At 39.8% G+C, this 23,823-nt stretch overlaps 1 long non-coding RNA gene across 7 annotated transcripts; it reads left to right on the top strand.

Annotated features, from left to right (window-relative positions):
* Positions 1 to 14,279: 14,279 nt before the first annotated feature.
* On the top strand, positions 14,280 to 18,233 carry LOC104242890 (uncharacterized). Of its 7 annotated transcripts, XR_715104.2 has the most exons (4): positions 14,286 to 14,460; positions 15,086 to 15,205; positions 15,636 to 15,689; positions 15,907 to 18,233. It is a non-coding gene; the product is annotated as an uncharacterized lncRNA (long non-coding RNA). The 7 variants fall into 7 exon arrangements; XR_715102.2 differs by having other exon boundaries at positions 14,280 to 14,460; positions 15,086 to 15,689; XR_715105.2 differs by having other exon boundaries at positions 14,280 to 14,460; positions 15,086 to 16,075; positions 17,962 to 18,233.
* Positions 18,234 to 23,823: the final 5,590 nt, after the last annotated feature.

Raw genomic sequence — 23,823 nt, 5'->3', positions numbered from 1 at the left:
AGTAGTAAATTTGGGGAACGCCGAGACCGTCAAGGAAACTCACATCAGCATTAACTTGTCACCAATAGAGAAGGAAGAGTACATTCATTTCCTAAAAGAGTATGAGGACATTTTTGCATGGTCATATAATGACATGACCGATTTGATCACGTCCATAGTGGCTCACAAGTTGCCTACTAATCCTATGTGTCCGCCAGTAAAGCATAAACTCAGAAAGTTCAAATCAGAAATGAGCTTGAAAATCAAGGAGGAAGTTACCAAGCAGATCAAAGCCAAAGTTCTCAGGGTGGTTGAGTACCCAACCTGGTTAGCTAACATTGTGCCAGTTCCGAAGAAGGACGAGAGAGTCAGAGTATGTGTTGACTATCGGGATTTAAACAAAGTAAGTCCCAAGGACGACTTCCCACTGCCAAATATACGCATCCTGATTGATAATTGCACCAAGCATGAACTCCAATCTTTTGTAGATTGCTTCGAGGGTTATCACCAGATCTGGATGGACGAAGAAGATGCAGAGAAAACAGTTTTTATTACACCTTGGGGGGGTATATTGCTATAAGATGATGCCATTTGGTCGGAATAATGCTGGGGCTACTTACATGAGAGCCATGACAACCATCTTCCATGATATGATACATAAGGAAATAGAGGTGTATGTGGACGATGTAATTATCAAATCCAAGAGAGCCGCAGATCACACAGCGGACTTGAGAAAGTTCTTTGACAGGCTGAGGAGGTACAACTTGAAACTGAACCCTGCAAAGTGTGCATTCGGGTTTCCCGCATGAACGTTATTGGGATTCATTGTCAGTCATCGAGGGATCGAGCTAGATCCATCTAAAGTCAAGGATATTCAGGAGTTACCACCACCTAAGAGCAAAAAGGACATAATAAGCTTCCTAGAATGTCTCAACTATATCAATCGATTCATAGCATAGTCCACAGTCATATGTGAACCCATCTTCAAAATGCTGAGGAAAGATGCCGAAATAAGATGGACATAAGATTGTCAGAGGGCCTTAGACAAAATTAAGGAGTATATGTCCACACTACCAGTTCTGGTCCCGCCGAAACCAGGACGCCCGTTGCTACTATATCTATCTGTATTGGATGGAGTCTTCAGATGTGTTTTGGGACAATATGACGAGACAGGAAGAAAGGAGAAAGCCATATATTACTTGAGTAAGAAGTTCACACCTTATGAAGCACGGTACTCTCTAGAACGCACTTGCTGTGCTTTGACCTGGACAGCTCAGAAATTGAGGCATTACTTCTATGCCTATACTACATACCTTATATCCAGGATGGACCCTCTAAAGTACATATTCTAGAAGCCCATGCTGATTGGGAAGTTAGCCAAGTGGCAGATACTGTTGAGTGAGTTTGACATCGTCTATGTAACTCAAAAGGTAGTCAAAGGACAAGCATTGACAGATCACCTTGCTGAAAATCCGGTGGGAGGAGAATACAAACCCTTGAAAACGTATTTTCCCGATGAAGAAATATCATTCATAGGAGAAGACATTACCGAAGCATACGACGGTTAAAGGATGTTCTTTGATGGAGCTGCAAATTTTAGAGGAGTAGGTATTGGAGCAATTTTGGTATCATAAATGGGTCAACATTATCCAGTATCTACTAAACTCAGATTTCCCTGCACCAACAACATGACAGAGTATGAAGCCTGTGTACTAGGGATCAACATGGAAATCGACATGAACATCCAGGAGCTGCTGGTGATCGGTGATTCAGATTTGCTTGTGCACCGGGTACAAGGAGAGTGGGCTACCAAGAATTCCAAGATATTGTCGTATTTGCACTATGTGCAGGAATTAAGAAAGAGGTTTGCGAAGATAGAATTTTGACATGTGCCCAGAATTCAGAATGAGTTCACCGATGCATTGGCCACTTTGTCATCTATGATACAACATCCAGATAAGAATTATATTGATCCCATTTCGGTGAAGATCCATAATTGGCCAGCATATTGTGCTCATGTTAAAGAAGAAACAGATGTAAGCCTTGGTTCCATGACATCAAAGAGTATTTGTCGAAGGGAGAATATCTGGATCATGCGAATCACACTCAGAAACACATACTCCGGAGATTGTCCAATCATTTCTTCCACAGCGGAGGAAAATTGTACAGAAGAACTCCTGATTTGGGTTTACTAAAATGTGTCAATGCAAAGGAAGCTTCTAATCTACTTGAGTATGTACATGCCGGGACCTGTGGCCCGCACATGAATGGTTTTGTCTTGGATAAGAAGATACTCAGGGCGAGATACTTTTGGATGACCATGGATACAGACTGCATCCAGTATGTCCGCAAATGCTTTCAATGCCAGGTGCATGCCGATATGATAAAAGTGCCACCAAACGAGGCAAGCTCACCTTGGCCATTCGCCGCCTGGGGAATGGATGTTATTGGTTCAATTGAGCCCACTACTTCAAACGGACGCAGGTTTATTCTGGTAGCCATTCATTACTTCACAAAATGGGTAGAGGTTGCATCTTACAAAGCTGTGACCAAGAAAGTCGTCGCAGATTTTGTTAAAGATCGCATTATTTGCCAATTCGGAGTTCCCGAGTCCATTGTTACTGATAATGCTGCCAATCTCAGCAGTGATCTGATGAAAGCCATATGTGAAACTTTCAAAATCAATCACAAGAATTCCACAACCTACAGATCTCAGATGAATGGAGCCGTAGAAGCTGCCAACAAAAACATCAAGAATATACTAAGGAAGATGGTAGAGAACCATAAACAATGGCACGAGAAGCTACCTTTTGCTTTATTGGGATACCGCACTACGGTTCGCACATCACCCGGGGAAACTCCCTACATGTTGGTTTATGGTACCGAGGCTGTCATCCCAGCCAAGGTAGAGATTTCTTCTTTAAGGATCATACAGGAAGCTTAACACAGCGATGCAAAGTGGATAAGGAGCCGCTAGGAACAATTGGCCCTTATCGATGGAAAGAGGATGGATGCAGTGTATCACGACCAACTTTATCAGAACAGAATGTCCAAAGCTTTCAACAAAAGGGTCAAACCAAGGCAATTTGCACCAGGTCAGTTGGTGCTGAAGAAGATCTTCCCACATCAAGATGAAGCCAAATGGAAATTCTCTCCCAACTGGCAAGGTCCGTATATGGTTCACAGGGTGCTGACAGGAGGAGCACTCATACTTGCAAAAATGGATGGAGAAATCTGGCCAAAACCAATCAATTTAGACACAGTCAAGAGATACTATGCTTAGATTATTTACATTTCCTCATCTAATGTAATTGAACTATGCTTGACCTAATTCCCATTTAAGAGGGGATACGTAGGCAGTCTTATGGGTTCGGGCATATCATAATAAAATTTCTGTTTCCCCAAAGATCAGAAATTGGGGCAGATTTTTGAGGAGGACCCTCAAAATTCCGGAGTAAGTCTAGCTGACGCCATCGCATGCCAAAAAGTTAGAAATTGGTTAGGAAACTGGGGTAGAATTTTGAGAATCCTTCTCAAAATTCTAAAGAAGGTTCAACAAGGCATATTATTCGCGAACAGTCAAAGAAACATCTATTAAACTAGGGCAGAATTTTGAGGAGGACCTCAAAATTCTAACATGAGAATGCTGTAATGTCTCTAAAATGTGTTACAGTCACTAGTTCATCTAAAATTACTTGATATATCAATACGTTTCTAAAATAACTCTATTTTTATCTATAATTGCATATTTTCGAAAACTCTATTTCCATAATAGTCAGGTGTTACCCAGGGAAACTCGAAAAGGCCTCCGGAATGGAGCCAAAGCAAGGCCAGTAGACGAAGGCACGAACCAACCTCCCCTCACAAAACTTATAATTTTTCTTTGAACGCAGGCACATCTAACGTAGCGATAGCATTCGCAAATAGATACACATAATAGAATTCGCTATCAATCAGGATATCAGACACCAAATATATCTCCAGCTAAGACATATACTACTCTTATCTGCTACCTGCTCTCCGCATGAGGCTAATCCTTGCCTCCACATTTGCATGAGGCTAATCCTTGCCTCCATATTTGCATGAGGCTAATCCTTGCCTCCTTATTTGCATGAGGATAATCCTTGCAAATTTTGAGAAGGATTCTCAAAATTCTGAAGAATGTTCAGCAAGGCCTATTATTCGCGAATAGTCAAAGAAGCATCTATCAAACCGGGGCAGAATTTTGAGGAGGACCTCAAAATTCTAACATGAGAAAGCTGCAATGTCTCTAAAATGTGTTACAGTAACTAGTTCATCTAAAATTACTTGATATATCAATAAGTTTCTAAAATGACTCTATTTTTATCAATAATTGCATATTTTCGAAAACTCTATTTCCATAGTAGTCAAGTGTTACCCAGGGAAACTTGAAAAGGCCTCCGGAACGGAGCCAAAGCAAGGCCAGTAGACGAAGGCACGAACCAACCTCCCCTCACAAAACTTACAATTTTTCTTTGAACTCAGGCACATCTGACGTAGCGATAGCATCCACCAATATATACACATAACAGAATTCGCTATCAATCAGGACATCAGACACCGAATATATCTCTAGCTAAGACATATACTACTCTTATCTGCTACCTGCTCTCCGCATGAGGCTAATCCTTGACTCCACATTTGCATGAGGCTAATCCTTGCCTCCATATTTGCATGAGGCTAATCCTTGCCTCCACATTTGCATGAGGCTAATCCTTGCCTCTATATATGCGAAGCTAATCCTTGCCTCCTTATTTGCATGGGGCTAATCCTTGCCTCCATATTTGCATGAGGCTAATCCTTACCTCCGTATTTGCATGAGGCTAATCCCTGCCTCCGTATTTGCATGAGTGATAGGCTTTGGAATCGTTTGCGGAATTCGGAAGTTTAGAAATCCTTAGGCTTGAATCTGAGGGTGATTTGGTGTTTCTATGTTGTTTTGAGTGTTCCGAAGGTTGGAATAAGTTTGAATGGTGTTATGTGACTTGTTGTCATGTTTGGTTGAGGTCTGGAGGTCCTCGAGATGAATTTGGGTGGTTGACAGAAAGTTTGGCTTTAAGTTGATGCTGCTGATTTTTGCTGCTTCTGTCATTTCCGCATCTGCGGATTGAGGACTGCAGGTGCGAGGCCGCAGAAGCTATACGGAGATCGCAGTTGCGGAGTTTTGGCCTTCAGGAGAAGAACTGCATATGCGGTTATTTGGACGTATCTGCGGCACCGCACCTGCGTAGATACGGTCCTGGACGTTTAAGTGAAAACCACAGGTGCGGTTGCTTGGACTGCAGAAGCGATTGCGCATGTGCGAGATTTGGACCGCAAATGCGGAAGTTCTGGGCAGAAAGTATATAAGCTCCCCTTCGCGAATTTTAGTCATTCTTCCACCATTTTTGGATGATTTTGGAGCTCGAAACAGTGATTTCAAGAGGGAATCGAGCGGTTTCAGTGAGGTAAGCTACTTGGGTTTTATTAATTGTGTTTCTAATGATTGTTCCACTACTTAATCATGAAATTAGTGGGGAATTTAGGGTGAAGTTAAAGGATTAGGGCTTGAGTTTTGGAGAGCTTTGATTGGGTATTTGAGGGGCCATTTGAGATCTAATTTTGATGGTTTTTGTATGTATAGACTAAAGGAGTTTCTAGTTTTGCGATTTTTGTTGGATTTCGAGATGTGGGCTCGGGGGTCGGGGTTGAGTCGAATTTGGGATTTTGGTCTAATTTGATTGTTTTCATATGGAATTCATTCCTTTAGCATATATTGATGATCATATACTGATTTTGGTTAGATGCAGAGCATTTGGAGGCCGAGTCGAGAGGCAAGAGCATCGCGGGTTAGAGTTTTGTCCGGTTCGAGGTAAGTAATGATTGTAAATCTTGTCCTGAGGGTATGAAACCCTGGATTTCACATCGTTTCACTATGTTGAGGTGGCGCGCATGCTAGATGACAACTGTGAGGACGTGCACCGATGGGGATTATGACTTGGTCTATCCCATATCAACTATTAAGTTGCATATTTGACTGAAACTGTTTGATACTATTATGCTTTGGAGAGTATTACTATATTTTGAGCTGAATACCATATTTGGGCCTCGTGCAAAGTTGTTTGGACCCTTAGGGTTTTTTACTACTATTCCTCATTGTTTTGATTTAATATCTGCACTCAGTTATGCTATGTTTTACTGATTTCATAACTCAGTCTTATTTACTTCATTTTGATGCATAAAATGATATTTTGGGCTGAGCACCCTGTTTTGATTGATAGTCCAGGTGGCTTGAGAGGTTTCTGACTGAGTGAGGCCGAGGGCCTGTATTTTGAGGATATCATGGGATCGGCCTGCGCGCTGCAACATGTTGTACTGATTTGTGATATATGAGAGGCCAAGAGCCTAATTTATTATGCCACGAGATGACTTGTTATAACGTTTGGGTTGTATGAGCCCCTCCGGAGTCTGTACACCCCCAATGAGCGCGGGTACCCTGAGTGAATGATATGATGTTGCTCGATGGGGCTATTCTTGATTCGTGTTATGCCCGAAGGGCTGATTACAAATGATTGTGAGGTTGCCCGAGGGGCTGGTTCTGATTGATATTATGCCTGAGGGGCAGTGTATGATACATGTCTTGCCCGAGGGGCTATTTATGATTTTCATCATCTTTATTCTAAACTTTATTTAATCTCTGCTGAAACCGTTAGAAAGACATTTTTTAAAGGATTTTTACCGAAATTGAATTTTAATGAGATGATTTAATTTATATACTATTAACATACTGTACTTACTATGGTGTTATGACGTAGATTATGTGTTTTCTTACTGCTCAGTCTTTATTTACTTTTATTACTTACTGAGTTAGCATACTCACATTACTCCATGCACCTTGTGTACAAATCCAGGAGTTGCTGGACGTGATAGCAAGCGCTGATCTTTCATCCATAAGGACATTTGGAGTCGGCAAGGTAGTTGCATGGCGTTCACAGCCTTGCTTTTCTCCCTCTTATCTTTCTTAGACTATATTAGTATTTTCCAGATTGTGATAGCCTCAGTTGTATTCCGACAGTCCTTAGTAGATGCTCGTGACTTGCGACACACCGATATCGGGCTTATGTTTCTTCCACACTTGTTATTTAGACTTATACTGTGAATTTTATTAATTAATAGCTTAAAACGTCCTTATTATGAAATATTGGATTGATTTGGGATTTTGTTGGCTTGCCTAGTTTCATGATAGGAGCCATGACGACCGAGTTGGTTTTGGTGTCGTGACAACATCGGTGCAGTTCCCAAAACCATTAATGAACGTCAATTGATGGCCGACCATTAGCTTCTTCAAACCGTCATAGTAAACATTGTAAATAGATCTTCTTCAATAATTTTCTCAAATTTACTTTCAAAACTTCTCTTAATCTTCAGAACACTCTACTTCCTTCAAGTTCTCTGATTCTGCAAGTTCTCCGAATCCCGTTGTCAACCTTTTCTTAAAACAACAAATCTCATCTTCTTATTTCTCTGAATACACATAAAAATGGCAAAAACATCAAAAACTATTCCTCAAAAGGAGAAAGCTTCTTCATCGTGGTCGGCTGGCGATAAAACGCTGGTGGAGCCATGCATCGAGGATTGTATTCCCGGGATGTGCAATCTCACTTAACAATTTCAAGGTTTAGAAACCCTTGTCGGTTCTTGGCCGATGTGAGCCAATGTCGAGATATATATGCTCGATAACTGAGGGCGACCTTAAGCAGGTAAAGAAAGAATTCTATTGGGAAGGCAAAAAGGTGGTGATTCTGACCCCTGAAGAGGACATCACTACTTACGTGAAAGGGTTCTAAAGTGGTTACTACTTACTCAGGTTCTAAAGGGTTTTAAAGGGTTCGATCTTGTTATCCTTGACTTCTACCGCCAATATCAAATAATGCTAGGCCAAATCCATCCTTCCTTTTGGCGCATTGTCATTTTGCTTCGATTCTTCGCGATCAAAGTCAAAGGGATGCCTTTTACCGTTGACCATCTCATTATACTGTATAGCCCCAGTCTCTATCAAGGCGGATTAATAAGGCTTTAGCGTTGGGCTACCAAGGTGTTGTTCTCGAGCATAGACGAGGACAAGGATCAAGGATGGATGGTCCGGTTCGTCCGAGTGAGGACTTCTAACATAATGCCGGCCGAAAAGATGCCATTACCCAAAGAATGGAACATGAAGCGTGAGTACAAATCTACCTATAGCTTATGTTTATTGTTTTTTTTCTTTTGCCTTTTCTTATTGACATCATTTCCTATGATGCAACGGTTTCTTGGGTTCCCGGTGCAATCCCGAACCTTAAGGATTGGGTTTGGAAACTGGCCTTGACCTCACCGTATGCAAAGCGCTCATAGCGCGATTTGGTAAAGGGCCAATGGGAGGCTAAAAATCACGGTAAGCTTCTTTACTCGTGTTTGATGCTCTTCTCTAAGATGTTTTTTTTCTTTTTTTATTTCTACTTGATTTCCTTTCATACATGTCTCGGGGACAATGCTGTCATAAGGCCCCCGTCTGGGAAGGAGGAGGAGGCCCCGAAGCTGGCCAAAGATAATAAGAGAAAAAGGGTCTCGCCCTCCGATACTCCAAAGCCCAATAGAACAAGGTTCGCAGGTCAAAGAAAGACATTACCGTCCTGCCTGCAGATATAGTTCAGTGATTACGAGATGAAGAAGAGGTGGATGAAGACGCTGCCTTCGAGCTGGTGGTTCGAAAGAGCAGCGCCGAGGTACCAAAGGTCGCTGAGCCAGTGATGACCGAAAAGGTTCAGCCTTAGACCGAGGAAATCTCGAAGGATGGTCCGAGCAAAGCCCCCAAATCATCAGAGGCTGAAAATGCCTCCCGCCATGATGAGAAATCGGTGGAAGTACCTAAAAAAGCCAGTTCTGAGTCCCTTCAAAATGAAGAGAACACCCCAAGTGGCCCGCTTGGGGCAATAGACATTAGTGATTTGCCGCCCCTCCCTACATTTTCCAGGGGAAAATTCAGGAAGCCTAGGCCATAGGGACCCCCGATGTGGAAGCGGCCCATGAAGAGGAGGACCTTTTTCGCAGTTATTTCACGGGGGTCGAAGATGCTTCCGACCTGGGTGATGCATCAAGTATCTTCGATGAGGCTCATCGACTCATGAGTCAGGTACGCCTTAGCTCCCTTTATCAATATCACCTTTGTCTTTATTTCCTCATGTCTCATTTCCTTTCTTTCTTCATAGGCTTTGACGTTTCATTGGGAAGCATTATCTAAATCCCGGGCAGAGTTGAACTGGTGTGAGGACAATCTTAAAAGGCTTACGGAGGAGAGAGATGCCCTAAAACTTCTCAGTGGACAAATAGAAGGGGAGATCAAGGATCTCCGGGCTGAATTGGCAACAACTCAAAAAGAGAAAACCGACCTGATTGAGCAGGTAATGAAAACTTTTTAGAGGTGTGATGTATCAGTTCGGGGATGATGACTAATATTTCGATCCTGCAGGTTCAGCAAAAGGTCGAGAAGATCTAACAGCTCCTTGAAGAGGCCAAGATGAAGGAGGCAGAGACTTTGGTATGGAAACAAAACATGGACCGCCTTGCCTCGGAGAAATATACTGCTCGGCCTAGTTGTCTTCGGTCGAACGTCAACTCCAAAGCATGAAGAAGGAAAACTTGGACCCAGCCAAACAAATTGAGGAGCTCGAGGCTTGGTTGGCCACTGAGCTTGCAAAGGCCACATCTGAGGCAGAAAAAACAAAGGCTGACGCGGAGGCGGTCATGGTCGTCTACCGAGCTGATGCTGAACCTGCTCATGCTCGAGCAAAGGAAATTTCTGATGCTGCTAAGCTCGAGCATTCTGCGTTGTTGAGCATGCCAAATGCCAGTATCGGAGAGAGACTCTCAAGGAGATTCATGCTCGTGGCTTTTCCTTGCTACCAAGATTGAGAATGCAAAAGTACTCGAGGCCGAAGCTATAACATTGCTTTCTTCTGATAATGATGACTCCGGGAGCGTGAGTAGATCCGAGAGCGGAGATGATGAAGATGAGTCTCCCGGGGAAGATTAGGCATTTAGAATTTTTTTTGTGTAAGACCCTGAGTGGCCTTTGTAAATATTTTTGCATATATAAAAGATCTTTTTTCTTTCTGACTCGTCTCCAATTTCTATTTTGTGAAAACTCTGTTTTACTTTTCACCTTATGATAATTTTGATATACTTTATATCTTGTGAGAATTTTGACTCACTTCGTTGCCTTGCGAAAATTTTGTCGAAGTCGGATTACTATAGCCTCTATAATCGAATGAGTACTTGCTCGAACTCAGAGTAGGAAAAACCCTTAGGTTTCAGTTGAACGAGGGTGGATTCTTGAACTCAACAAAATGGCCCTTAGGCTCTTGAAATAGGTTGATATGGCTCTAAAAAGAATGGTTTTTCTCCCTTTTCGACTTAAAAGGTTAATCGTATAAAATTTTGTTATGCCTTAGCACGAGATAAATCTGTTAGGTTATTCGGGGGTTAGTTTTATTGAAACCCTTTACTCTGTTATGCCTTAACATAATCTTGTTCAAGAGTTCGAACAATTTTTTACCCCTTGAGGTTTTTGAGGGTTGATTTTGTCGAAACCCTTTGTAATTTTGCCGAGGGTAGCCTTTTTAACCGATTTTATGAAGATATTTGAAGGCCTGTTTTGTTACGGAATTTGAACGTCTCTGAACCGTGTTAGTATGGTCATAGCCTTTAACTTGAGATTTTTCCTTTGGGCTTGTTCCTCGATTACACTTCGGACTTGTTCGAAGTGTCAGTCCCCGAGTGGGAGTGGGAGTGGCCTATAAAACCGAGGACTGCCTTTTCAATGTCTTATGGTCCGAAGTTTAATAATTCGAATATGTCGACTTTTGGGCGGCAGTTCCTGAGTACGGGGTTGATAGCTCGAGCTTTAGTTGCGATCGGCACTTGAGCCAATTTTTGCAATAGATCATAAGTATAGTAGAAACTGTAAAGTAGAAATTTCACTAAGTCATGCAACATCTAGTAAGGAAAAATACTTCTTTCAATAGATCATTCAAGCGTACATGTTTTGCCATCGGGGCTTGAGTAATCTATATGGACAAGGTTCATTTGACCGTTTGGCCCTTAACAAAATTTTCATATCGAGACCCTATTGATACGAAGTATTTTGCTTGAGAACATAACATCCGAGGGTGATGCCCCGGTATTCGAGGTTGATTGTAAAGAAGCCTCGGATACTGTTGAATTGTCCCAAGGTAGCACAAATAATTGTTGCCTCGTTAAAAACCTCGTCGGAAAAACCCATTTGGGATAAAAACCGATCTAAGGGAAAAAGAGTGCAACGCGTGCTTAAAACCTAAGGTCTTCGTGTTGAAGAATTTATCGATGTCTTCGATCGAACACCTACAATAAGTTAGTATCAAACACAAATGAAAATGGAGAAAGTCATACCTTAGCAATAATATCGTTTGAGGAGTGATATGTTCCAACTATTAAGAGAACGGTGTTGCCTTAGCAATAACTAAGAGCTTCGGCACCATATACCAAGGAGAACAGTGTTTCCCCCGTACTGGATTTTGACGTTGTTCGATACGCCCAAAGGACTTCGGGCAAAATTTCTCTCCATTTTCCCTTAACGTCGTTCAACCTTTTCTTTAGATTCTGAATGATGGTCTCGTTTGTTGATTTGGCCTGTCCATTCACACTAGGATGATACGACGTTGATAATATTGTATACGGTCAAAACTGGGCCTACCCAATTGTGCTATTTGATCGAGACAAGGGAACTGCATTGGGGGTAGCCTCGTAATGAATAATGAGTCACACCCGAGCTCGAAGACGAGACATCGAGTCCAAAGATCGAAGTGCCTACCGAGATCGATGCCAACAATAACCAAGGCCATATATGACAGACTTCGAACGAAGCACAATAACGGAAAAGCGAGATATCCGTAACCGGTCAAAGATCACGGCGGAAATCTCGAAACAGATCAAATCAAGGGCGGTTATTTGTGCCAATCATGGGATTTACTTCCATAATTAGAATTGTATCATAATTAGGATTCCTCTACTATATAAAAAGGAGTCATCATCATTTGTAGACACCTTACATTCACACTGATCAAAGCAATATATAATTCTATCTTTAATTTACATTCTCTTGTTCATCAGCTTGTTATGTTCTAACTGTTCTTGTTCTACTAGCTCGAGGGCATCCCAGCTCGAGGGCTCTGCTCAAATATTGGTTTGCTTTATATTATTGCCAATCTTCATTACTTATCTTTACGTTAATCAATTGGTATTAGGTGAAATCACGTATCCTTAAAACCATGTTATCCAGCGAACAATTGTCAAATAATTGGAACAACCTCGTGTTGATATGTTCCAATTATTTGGCAATTGTTCGCCGGATAACATGATTTATAATGTGGTTTTAAGGATATATGATTTCACCTAATACTGATTGATTAACGTAACTATAAGTAATGGAGATTAGCAGTAAAATAAAGCAAACCAATATTTGAGCAGAGCCCTCGAGCTAGTAGAACAAGAACAATTAAAACGTAACAAGCTGATAAACAAAGAGAATGTAAATTGAAGAGAGAATTATATATTACTTTGATATGTGTGAATGTAAGGTGTCTAAAAATGATGGGGACTCCTCTTTATATAGTAGATGAATCCTAATTATGGTACAATTCTAATTACGGAAGTAAATCCCATGATTGACACAAATAACCGCCCTTGATTTGATCTGTTCCGAGATTTTCACCGTAATCTTCGACCGGTTACGGATATCTCGCTTTTCTATTATTGTGCTTCGTTCGAAGTCTGTCATATATGTCCTTGGTTGATGTTGGCCTCGATCTTGGCAAACACTTTGATCTTTGGACTCGATGCCTCATCTTCGAACCCGGGTCTGACTCATTATGATGCTACCCCGATGCAGTTCCGTTGTCTTTTCCTAGTAGTAGTAGGTACTGCCTTCCATTATTCTTCTCTCAGACGAACAAGACATACACCTTCACGAAAAGCCATGGCGACAGGCTTCTTGTTGTAGGAGAAATCCTAATTAATACAACACATACATGAAAGACTTAGTTCAAAATGGAAACAACAAAAAAATTATTTTTCAACACTTGTATCTAAAAAACATCTGAAAGATGCTGTTAGAATCATAACATATACAGTTATAAGAACTAACCTTCTCCGAACAAATTCTGTTTTAACAATACCAATCGGCCACCTGAAGTTTCATTGATGCAGAGTCTTGAGGGATCTGATGATCGCAATGACCTGTTGCTTGCTGCAATAAGTATGATCTCATAAAAGACTTCGGAATCTGCATCAGTCCCAAAAGGTGCGTTGAAGGAGAATTAGCATGTTTTTAAACTTCCCTTATTTCTAATTATACAACAAACTAATAGTATGGTTAGATCATACTAAAGTCATGCAGTACCAATTCAATTTAGACCATTCTGTCCATATTAAATGGCTAATCTCTACTACCTAAAGATAAAGAGATTGGTGATTGGTAAGAATCTTTCACTGTCTCGACCCAAAACTCCAACCAAAAGAGGTACCTTACTCACCTCAGGGCTTGGTTATGGATTTTTTGAATTCGTGGCTGCACCCAACTTCCACTACTTTGGCTATTTTTCTTTATTTAGCAAGCATTAAATGTTCAAATCCTTACATTGGCTGAGTAAAGCATCCAGAAACTTTGTAAGGATTCTCGGCCACAATTCTTTTGACATGTACTCATAACGCCGGTGTTTGTTTAGTTGGATTCTTTTAAGTTAATGTTTACAGAAAATAACCTGGTGGCCAAAGTTCTGTCTTTTCTGGAATCTGTTACTCTGTCAACAAAAGTATAAGGCGGAGCAACTCCGAAGCCTACTTAAACTTGATTCACTTGTTCTCTCCTTGTCATTTTATCTACCAATTCAGTTTTCTGATATTTTCCTCTTTGAATATGGCAATTAATTCTGTATCACTACAAAGCTTCTTGAGGGGATGGCTACTCTTTTGCTGGATCATTTTGTAAATGATTTGGGCAAATTTTTACTACTATATAGAAACGGGAGTTCAAATGTACAAACAATGTACGAACAGGGGTAATTTAGGAATTGTAGTTATTTTTCAAGGGCATTTCGGTATTTCAGTTTCAAACTTTCAATTGCAGCGCTCCCATATTCGTCTTCCAAGTGACACGTGTTTTATAGTTTCCCCTTTTTTCGACAACTGACTATTAGTTCCATTTTCACTTCTATTTCCCATATACTCCACTTTTTATTTTGTTCTTCTCCCTCGCCTTTCTTTTTTCTGAGTCATGATTTTGGTGCATTTGCCGGAAGTTTTTTGTATGTCCTTTCATTGTAATGGGTCTTTGTTTTAAACCCTCCAAAACTACATTAAAAGCTTTGTCTTTGGCAGTGAAAGATCAGAAGATCCATTGATTTGTCAAGTGTAAGTGATGACATCTTACATAAATTAAAGGAGAGATATTTTCGCCAAAGCTAAATATCTAAAGAAATCGAGAAGTTGGTACTTGGGGTTATATTGTCATCTACTTGATTTTTCCGTGATTTTCCTGCTTCTTTTTTTGAATGTCGTGTGTTTGATTTTGTATGAGTGTATTAACTTTTAATTTGTGATTGCATGGCTTAAAAAAACTAGGGCTTGATGCCTTTAGATCAACTATGCTGAAGTAATTTATTTTTATTCTCTTTCCATTTGGAGAGATGTTGGATTCTATTAAGCTTTCGGCTTTTCTTGAAATTGGGAGTCAACTATCAACTGGCTCTTATTATTATTTTCTACAGTACTTAAACTTAAAATTTGATTTCTATATGTTTGTTCTCTTCTGGGGGTACTGTTTATATTGTTCTTAAATGAAAATGCAATATGAATTTTTTTTTTTATTTTCTCAATTTGATTTTTGCCTTTTGTTCTTTGTAGGCTCATGTCAATTCTGGGTTTGGAGGTCTCTATTTTTATATGTGAATAAATTACCTAGATCGATATATATTTTTCTATGAATTTGCTACAATTCCAAATCCAATTACAATTTATACTTTTTTTGGTTTTGCAGGGAAGTAAAGCTGATCAATTTCAGATGTTAGCTACGGCATGTTTGTCGCTTGCATCCAAGATGGAAGATATGGATGCTCCTTTGACTGTTGATTTGCATGTTACTTAAATTTATCAACAGGTGATATGAATTCTCTATTTGTAATGTCGAATCTATATGATAAAGATGCTTGTGTTCTTAGCTTTAAATGGGTGTATTTTATGGTTATAATGACATCAGTACCTTGTACCTTGCTCTTCTGTTAATTTCTTTTGTGGTTAGTTTCTTGCTACCCAAAATAAATGGTAATTTTGAGTACTACATGAATTTGCCCATCTTCAGAGTAGGCAAAGTAAATCTCTTTCTCTTTCTCTCTCGCCTTGAGGCGTTCCCCATCAAGCAACGGTGGAGGTAGAAAAGGCATATTTTTGACGCTCTAGAGCTTTATGTTCTGTTGACAATGAATTGACAGTAGCAGAAGTATGGCAAAATTGGATTTTTTTCTCAATGAATTTTGTGTTGCTATTTTATGGTTGTTCGATGTAAGGCTAATAATGACTGCAATTTTCAGAAGATGTCATTCATTTTGTGCTCCAGCATTCTTGCCTTGTCCGATTAGTAATGAGTAAGTTTTTCTTCTATTGCTTTACTGTATTTGGCTATTGCACCTAAGAGCCTTTTGTGGCTATACATAGATGAAAAGAAATAGCTTCTTATTTTATAGCATGTCAAGCAGGTGAGAATGAAATTGAAAAAAGGTAACAGCTTCCTTAAAAGCTAAATCTGTTTAGTGTTGGTGAAGCATGTTAAAGGATGGTGAATTAACAAATTTAATCTTGCAGATAAAAGTGAGGACATATTTGAAATCAAGGTTGTGGGAGAAAAAGCAGAGAGTACTTCCCTAGACATACAGCTGAATACATAAGAGTTTATTAGGTTCTGAATGACTCTTAATGTTCCATGAATGATTGTTTATAACACCCAATCGACATAGTGATTTTCATTTGGAAGGTATGTAACTTATTATTGAGCTTGCAGTATATTAACCTATGTATCATTGCATTTATCTTCTCAAGAAACCAGAAAAATGAAATGGATACAGATTGTGCTTATGATAGGGATTCTACGACCATTTTTATTGTCCTTGTGCTTATTTTAATATTGGTGGGTGCTTTATTGTAGATGCAAATATGATTTTAGGGGAAAAATATTAGAAGATGCTGGCTATGTAGTTGGAACATGAATTTTGAAATTCCTCTACCAAAGGAAAAAATGTATGAAATTGCTTTTGCAATTTACTCCCTGTTATTTTAATTTTAACTATAACTGGAAAATATATATCTTAACTAGAGAGTTGGGAAGTAGGAAAAATTTTAGAAAGGAAAAAAAAGAAAGAGCAAGAGTTTGGTAAAATATATTTGTTGTATTTGTAGTTGTGTATAAGAAACATGTTGAAATTTACTCTGTTTGCTTGCATGTGTTTTCTATTGCACTACTGCTACTTTGTCTAATTTTGTGTTAACAAGAAAAATTAGGTATGGCTTTTAATTATTCAAAGTTATATCTCCATTTGTTTGCATGTATATTTGAAAGTGCTGGCTGACTAAGGTTAGAAAGCCTAGAAAGTGGAATGAAAATGGTACAAAAAATCTTAGGATTACTGCCATTAGACTCCCTTATGAATTGTGGGTTGACATAATCTCGAAGGAATATAAGAAATGTTATCAGAAGGCTAGCATACATAAATTATGAGATATCAGGCTTAGCATACATAAAATATGAGATATCTGGCTTAGTTTTAGGATTGAGTCCTATTGTGGGAGGCTTGAAAAATACTGGGACTTCTATTACAGCAGCTCTGTCGACATTAGTTGGCACAATAGTTAGATCGTCAACCTCAACAGATTGGGAAGTGGGTAAGGATTTTGGAACTAAATGTTTGTTGATAAGCAATTTTACCATACTTAATGTTGATCATGTTGTAAGAACATTGAGAAAAGGTAACCAATTGAGGCTAAATCAAGAAACTATGGTCCTCTGACTCTTAAAACACATAAGCTCGGCATGGATAAAAGTGGTTTGGATCATAGCTAGAGCCTGTCGTGTTTGGTGAATCTTGTGCATGGTATATATATTTGGTACAGTAGGAATATGAACAAGAACAGGGAGAATATCATTAAAAAAATCATACGAGGCATCAAGGTGTAATTAAGTAATATTTGTCACTGAGCTTTAAGTTACTCAGGAAGAAGTCCATTGTTGTGCTCGACTAATGATTGACATACACAAATGATGATTTTACATTATTAGTCTGGAAAAGACATTGATAGTGCTATTTTCCAGCTACATTGTAGCATTACAAAGCTCATGAAGTTATTGAACATATATGTAATGAATATGCAGCTAAATTCACTCTTTTCCATGGCCACAAGGAAGCATTGGCCATATTGGTGCCCTTAAATACCTTGTTACGCTGTTGTAGCCATCCCGTTCTATTATGGTTTGTTTTGCATGTGTTGTTCATACAGATAAAGGTGAGTTTACGCTGAAAAGGAATTAATGATAGCCATTTTTGGTACTTCTTTGTTATTCTTGCCCGTGAGTGAGAATTAAGTATTTTGTATTTCCGTCTGTGGTAGCCATAGGAAAGCAATAGCAATTTCGTCTTATGAGTTTGATTCAATTGAGTTTGGGGAGGGTAGATTATATGCAAACCTTACCCCTACCTTGTGGAAGTAGAGAGGTTATTTCCGATAGACCCTCGGCTTAAGAAAAGCGATTTTCAAAACAGGTCTGAAAAAAAAAGGCAACACGATAGTAATAGTGTAGTCTTAGTTGACATGTCTCATATTTTATATTGATGTAATAGTTGTTCTAAGATCTTCTCAACGCTGCAGGGAAGGAGAAAAGACGCAGGACTTCTTGGTATTTATCTTTCTTGGCATTACATGGATAGTGGCGTAGTATGAAAAGAAAAATGACACCACTACTTCAATTTGTCTAATGTGTATGTACCTGTTAATTTTTCAAGTTCTATTTTGTTTTTGTTAGAGACTCAAGTTTGTCATGATAATGGTTATAAATTAGATATTTGTGCTATTTAACTAGGTGATGCTTGACTATAAAATTTATACATAATTCCTGCGATCTTGTGGGCCGTTCACTAGTGCTGAAACTGCTTGCGTAGACTGGAGCGAAAATACCCAAATTTAAATTTTACTCATGTTGGGCCCGTGCAGTGCACGGGCATGCACTACTAGTTACTTTAGAAGGTGTAGAAAGTGAATTCGTTATTAGTGATTGTTTACTCGTGAAACGGTACTGTTGAATTTGGTTTATAGACAAGTGAATTAACTTGATCCTGAAATAATAGATGAATTGGATAAAAATGTACTACTTAGACTTGAAGTGGAGACAAAATGTCGGAAATAATAATTTCGGGAGCAGGGCTTTCGGGCACAATGGCAATGAAATCAAGAAACAATAAGATAAAATTATATTAAGCTTTGAACAGAATGTAACTTATGTTTGCCAGAATAATCATATCCCCTACAATGATAATAGAGCTTATTATTTATAGTTGCACCTAGGGAACAAGGTCTTAGGATCAAGTCCCTCTTTAATGTAAATTATGAGGGCCATTGAAGAATGTGTAACGACGGGCATGAATGCCATATTCTTTTATAATGGGCAGTATACTAAATGTTGTAGAATATTCTTCATTAAATGCTTTCGGGTGGCAGGTATTTATTTCATTTTTATGAGTATTATTCTTTCCGGTAACAGACAAAATCGCTGCCTTCTATTTCAGCCATCCTCTATCTTCGACTCCACGTGCCACTTTGTCGTGCGATTATTCATTATAACGTATTTTACCCCATACAGATATTCTCCCTGCTTTCCAGTGGCATAATTTTGCATCACCGGGAAGTTGGTAGAAATATTCTTTTTGGCGGAAAATTTACTGACTCCATCTGAAAGGTTTCTAACGGTTGATTGGACGCACGTTTCTCCGCATTTAATGCCTCGAACATGCGTCATCCCACGATTTCGCATAAGTTTTGCTGGTTATCGAGGTAATTATAGACACGAATTTAGCCGCCTATACCTTCACTTATACGCATCAACTTCTTTCATTTATACTTCATAATACTCTAAATTTTCTAAGACTTTCTTTACTCAATTCATCCTTAGACTTTAACATTTCTTTAGCTCCCTTCTTTGAGAGAAAAACCCTCCCTTTAATAAAAAATGACCTCTTCTTCAAGAAAACCTAGTTCTTCAAAGAACAAAGGCAAAGCTGATGATGCTACTCCTCGTACGGTTAGTTCCATCGTCCCAAAGAACTTGAATACCACCAAAGATTTTGGAGAGAAGTTTCCTTCTGCTAACCCTTGTATGTGGGTTGTTGGCAGATACACCTCTTCATCCATCCTTCTAGTATTCCTGTTGTGAAGGAAGATTACAATTGCCAAGATTTAGACATTATTGCTCCTGATCTGATGGAGCGAATAACCATCCCCAAGAAGGGCTTCACGTATTTTTATACGTATCCTTTCACTTTGGAGCCATTCTTTTTGAGCAGAGAGCTTGATTCCGCTATTGTTGAATTTTGCATACGCTACCAAGTGAGCTTAGCACAGATAAGTCCTTCTGAGAGGATAATCGCTTGTCTTCGGCATTTGTGCCAGGAGACAGGAGATGAGCTAACCCTATCTCGGTTAATGAATCTCTATTCCCCCAAGATTTTTCTCGGGGGGAATGATAAACTTTAGAAAATATGTCCACCATGCCTTGCTACCAAGGACATCATTCTGGCTACAACGTCACCCTTTCCGGAGTTGTGGAACCATGCAGTAAGTCCATCTTTTATCCCTTTTTCTAGTTAAAGATCATGTCATGTCGTTACTGATTCCTTCTCTTTTATTTGTTTCAGCAACTCAGTGGGTTCCACCGCAGGTTGAAAGTTTGGACAAGTGGGTCCAAAAGATTTTGGATGTCACTACACCAGAAACCCACACGTGGAAGGAATTAGCCCTCAAACACGGATGGAAAGCTAAAAATCATGGTAGCAAAACTCATCTCGTCTTTCCTTTTCATGTAAAGAAGTTGTTTCCCCCTTTTTTCCTTTGCTGAATTCATTTCTACCTAGGGCTCAGTTGTTGTCCCTAAGGAGGACGTTTTGGCTGATCCTACTGATGCGGCGAGGCTGATGTAGAAAGCCTATACGCAAATAGGTATTTCCGGGCCTGCTTCTGGTGCAAGTTCTTCTTCTCGGATTCCCCGCCCAGAGAACAATCGACAAAAAAAAAGATGCTCATCTGCGGTTAGGGGAACAAATAGAAAGGCAAACAGCGCAACACCCGATTTGTCTTCTGATATTTTGGTGACAAGCGTCGCGTTCGAGCTGGTCCCAGAAACCATGGTGATCGATGATGATGGAAAAGACAATGATGATAGGGCTTCTCTACATAGAGGACAACAATCTCCATCAACTCAACGGAATGCCCAATCTGTTGAGTTAGCTGTGCCAATCGGGGATGATGCCTCGACACTCTTGAGGGAGTTTGATATGGTAGAAGATGCTAACTCACGCTTTTGAGTCCTAGCTGTTGCGCCCGGTACTATAGGGCGAAGTACCGGGCTTCTTCCATCTTCGATTAATGAGCAACCATCAACTATTATTGCACCTGCCACAACCACTTCTCGCCCTACAATGCCATATGATTCATCTCCCTCTTATTTAATTCAACCTTCGCCACCAGTAGGTACTACATCATTTGTGCCGGCCACAGCTACCCGAGAGGATGATGTCCCTTTTCCCCATTTCCCAATTCATGGGACTTGAGGCAAAATTATGCTTCTTTCTCAAGAGATCCCAAAAGGAGGAGGAGCGCCACCCTCTCGGTTTCCACTGGATGCAATCTGTTGTCTCGGCTGATGGAACTTGATAACTATCTGAAGCCCCTAACTTCAGAGAAAGATTGGAAAAAGATACAAACTCACTCGGGAGAATGTTTGTTGAATAATGTCATACACAATGCAATGACGGTATAGTCTTTGTTTTCTTTGGTTGTTTCTTCTACTTGTGTAATGGAAAAGTTTTGAATTTGCATTCTTGTTTTGCAGGCCAATTTCCTTGACTCTGAGGGCCTTCAAAGGTTGATTCGTAATAAGGAGGAACTTGCCTCCGAGAGGTATCAACTTTCGGCCGAGAGGGGCCAAATTGCTGCTCGCCTCTCAGAACTTGAAACTTGAGTTGCTAAGGTTGTTGAATTGGAGGCTCAGTTGCAGCAAAACAAATAGGAAGCAATGACTATTAGCTAAGAGGGTTTTCCATTAAGGGCATAATATGAAGAAACTAAGGCCAAATTGGTTAAAGTTTATAATACTATCCTTACTGCATTCGATCGTAAGGTTGCCTCTTCTGAAAGATTGCATAATTTGGAGGCAGCCTTAAACTCCAAGGCTAAAGAACTTTCTGTTGTCGGAAAAAAGCATGCCCGGTTGGAGGAGAAATATAAGAAAGCGTTAGAGCGTAATAAGATTTATGGCTCAATTGTCCGTGATTTTGAAACCAACCTCCAATCCATGAGATTCGGGCGAGATAACCTCTATGATTAGGTCGGCCAACTTAAAGGAGAACTTCAGCGTCGAGCGGCTTTCCTCATTGTTGAAAAAACATATGCTATGTACAACATGAGGAGAAAAAACTTGGAAGAGGCTAAAGTGGGTGTCGTTGACTTTGATATTGAAATCGCTAAAGCTCGTGAGCTAGAGTTGGCTGCTTGAAGGGGTCTTTCGGTCAGGCGTGATGCTACCGATTCTTCTGGTTTCAGTTCTGAGTTCTCGGGAACTGAAGAGGAACTGAAAGGTGATGATGCTGAGGGCCAGAATGATGAAGGCCAGGATATCGAACCGGTGTCGGATCTACCCACTTCTCCTGGAGGCGTCGATGCTTCTCTTCCTTTGGGTTCCGAAGATGCAGAAGCTTAATTCTTGATTTCCATTTCAATCTTTTGTACTTGTGTCGTTTGGAAAATTTTTTGTAAGTAAAAACACTTTTTTGTTCAAGTATCATATAAGTTTCCCTTTTTGCATATTTTTGTTTAAACATTTGCGCAAGTTTGTTCTATACATCTTTTTTTGCTTAAGTGTTTGCCCAAGTTTTATTATTTGCGTCTAATCATGCAAGGCTTCAGGTGTATTTTTCCTTGAAAGCATTACGATACCGGGCATAAGTTCTTCCGAAATCAACCCTTTAACGTGAGGGTTTTTATAAGAGAGGGCTCTCTTATGTTTACGGTTCTCTTGAAGAGGAAGTCTCATGTTCATTACGACACTAGCATTTGAAGTACTTGTTTAACTTTCAAATGATAAAATCAATTCATCGTTCAGAAAAGAAACAAGATAGAAATAAAAGGACTTTACTTTAGTCCTTCCGTTTTCAAAAAGTACATAAGCATTCGTTATGCTAAAAAGAAATTGTCATTTCTTCTGGCTAACATGTACAACTTGTTTCTACGGGGCTGGCCGCAGAGTGTCCGGTTCCGATGATACAAATATGTTTCCCGTTTTTATATTCCGGTCGACAAGGTAGTTATTGTTGCCGCATCCTCATATCATCCCCCCTAGTATTCGAATGCGAAGAATGCAAATTTGAACACTGGAAGTTTTGAACCTTCGAGGATTCCACCAATGAATTACTAGATAATCATCAGTTCAGTAACAAACTTCACTTCCCCTTAGGAATTTATTCTACCGAGCCAAAGACTATCTGACAATACCCTAGTAGTTTGCACTTGTGAATGATCGGGTAACCTTTGTTCGATAGCAAAACTTAACTTCCCACTAGGAACTTTTCTACCGAGCAAAAGATTATCTAACCACTCCTGAGTGGTTCTTCGCTTATGTGACTTTCTATTAAAAGCTCTTATTACTGCTGCTGAAACCTTCTACGTAGTATGCTTTCCGTTGTTGCCTCGTTAAAAACCTTGCTAGAAAAACCCAATTGGGACAAAAACTAAACGAAAGTAAAAAGAGTGCAGCACATACTTTCAGTATAGGTTATGTTCATCAGTAATAGTATCTCTTGAGATGTGCCACGTTCCAATTTCTAGGCAACTTTTCTCCATCTTGATTCTCCAACTTATATGAACCTTTTCCGGTGACAGCTGAAACCCGATAAGGGCCTTCCTATGCTGGACTTAGCTTCCCTGTACTGAGTTCACAAGTGTTTTGAGTTACTTTCCTTAAAACCAAGTCTCCCGCTTTGAAATAATGGAGGTTGGTTCTCCGATTATAATATCTTTCTATTCTCTGCTTTTGAGCTACCATCCTTATATGCGCCAAGTACCTGCGCTCATCGAGAAACTCCAAATCGACCAACATTGCTTCGTTATTTGCTTCTTCATATGCCTGGAAGTATCTCAAGGTAGGCTCCTCTATTTCCACTGGGATCACGGTTTCTGCTCCGTACACAAAGGAAAAAGGAGTCTCTCCTGTGCTCGATTTGGCCGTTGTTCGGTACGCCCATAGTACTCGGGATAGTTCTTCAAGCCATCTTCCTTTTGTGTCTTCCAATCTCTTATTGAGGTTTTGTGTAATCACATTGTTCGTTGATTCCATTTGACCATTTGCACTTGGATGATATGGAGAAGATGTGATCCTTTTGATTTTCAAATCTTCAAGGAACTTTGTGTTCTTTGGGCCTATAAATTGTGGCATGTTGTCGCAGACTATCTTTTTTGGTATCTCAA

This window comes from Nicotiana sylvestris, chromosome 1 (assembly GCF_000393655.2).
Source record: "Nicotiana sylvestris chromosome 1, ASM39365v2, whole genome shotgun sequence".
Taxonomy (NCBI): domain Eukaryota; kingdom Viridiplantae; phylum Streptophyta; class Magnoliopsida; order Solanales; family Solanaceae; genus Nicotiana; species Nicotiana sylvestris.
This window is presented reverse-complemented; position numbering and strand designations above follow the sequence as displayed.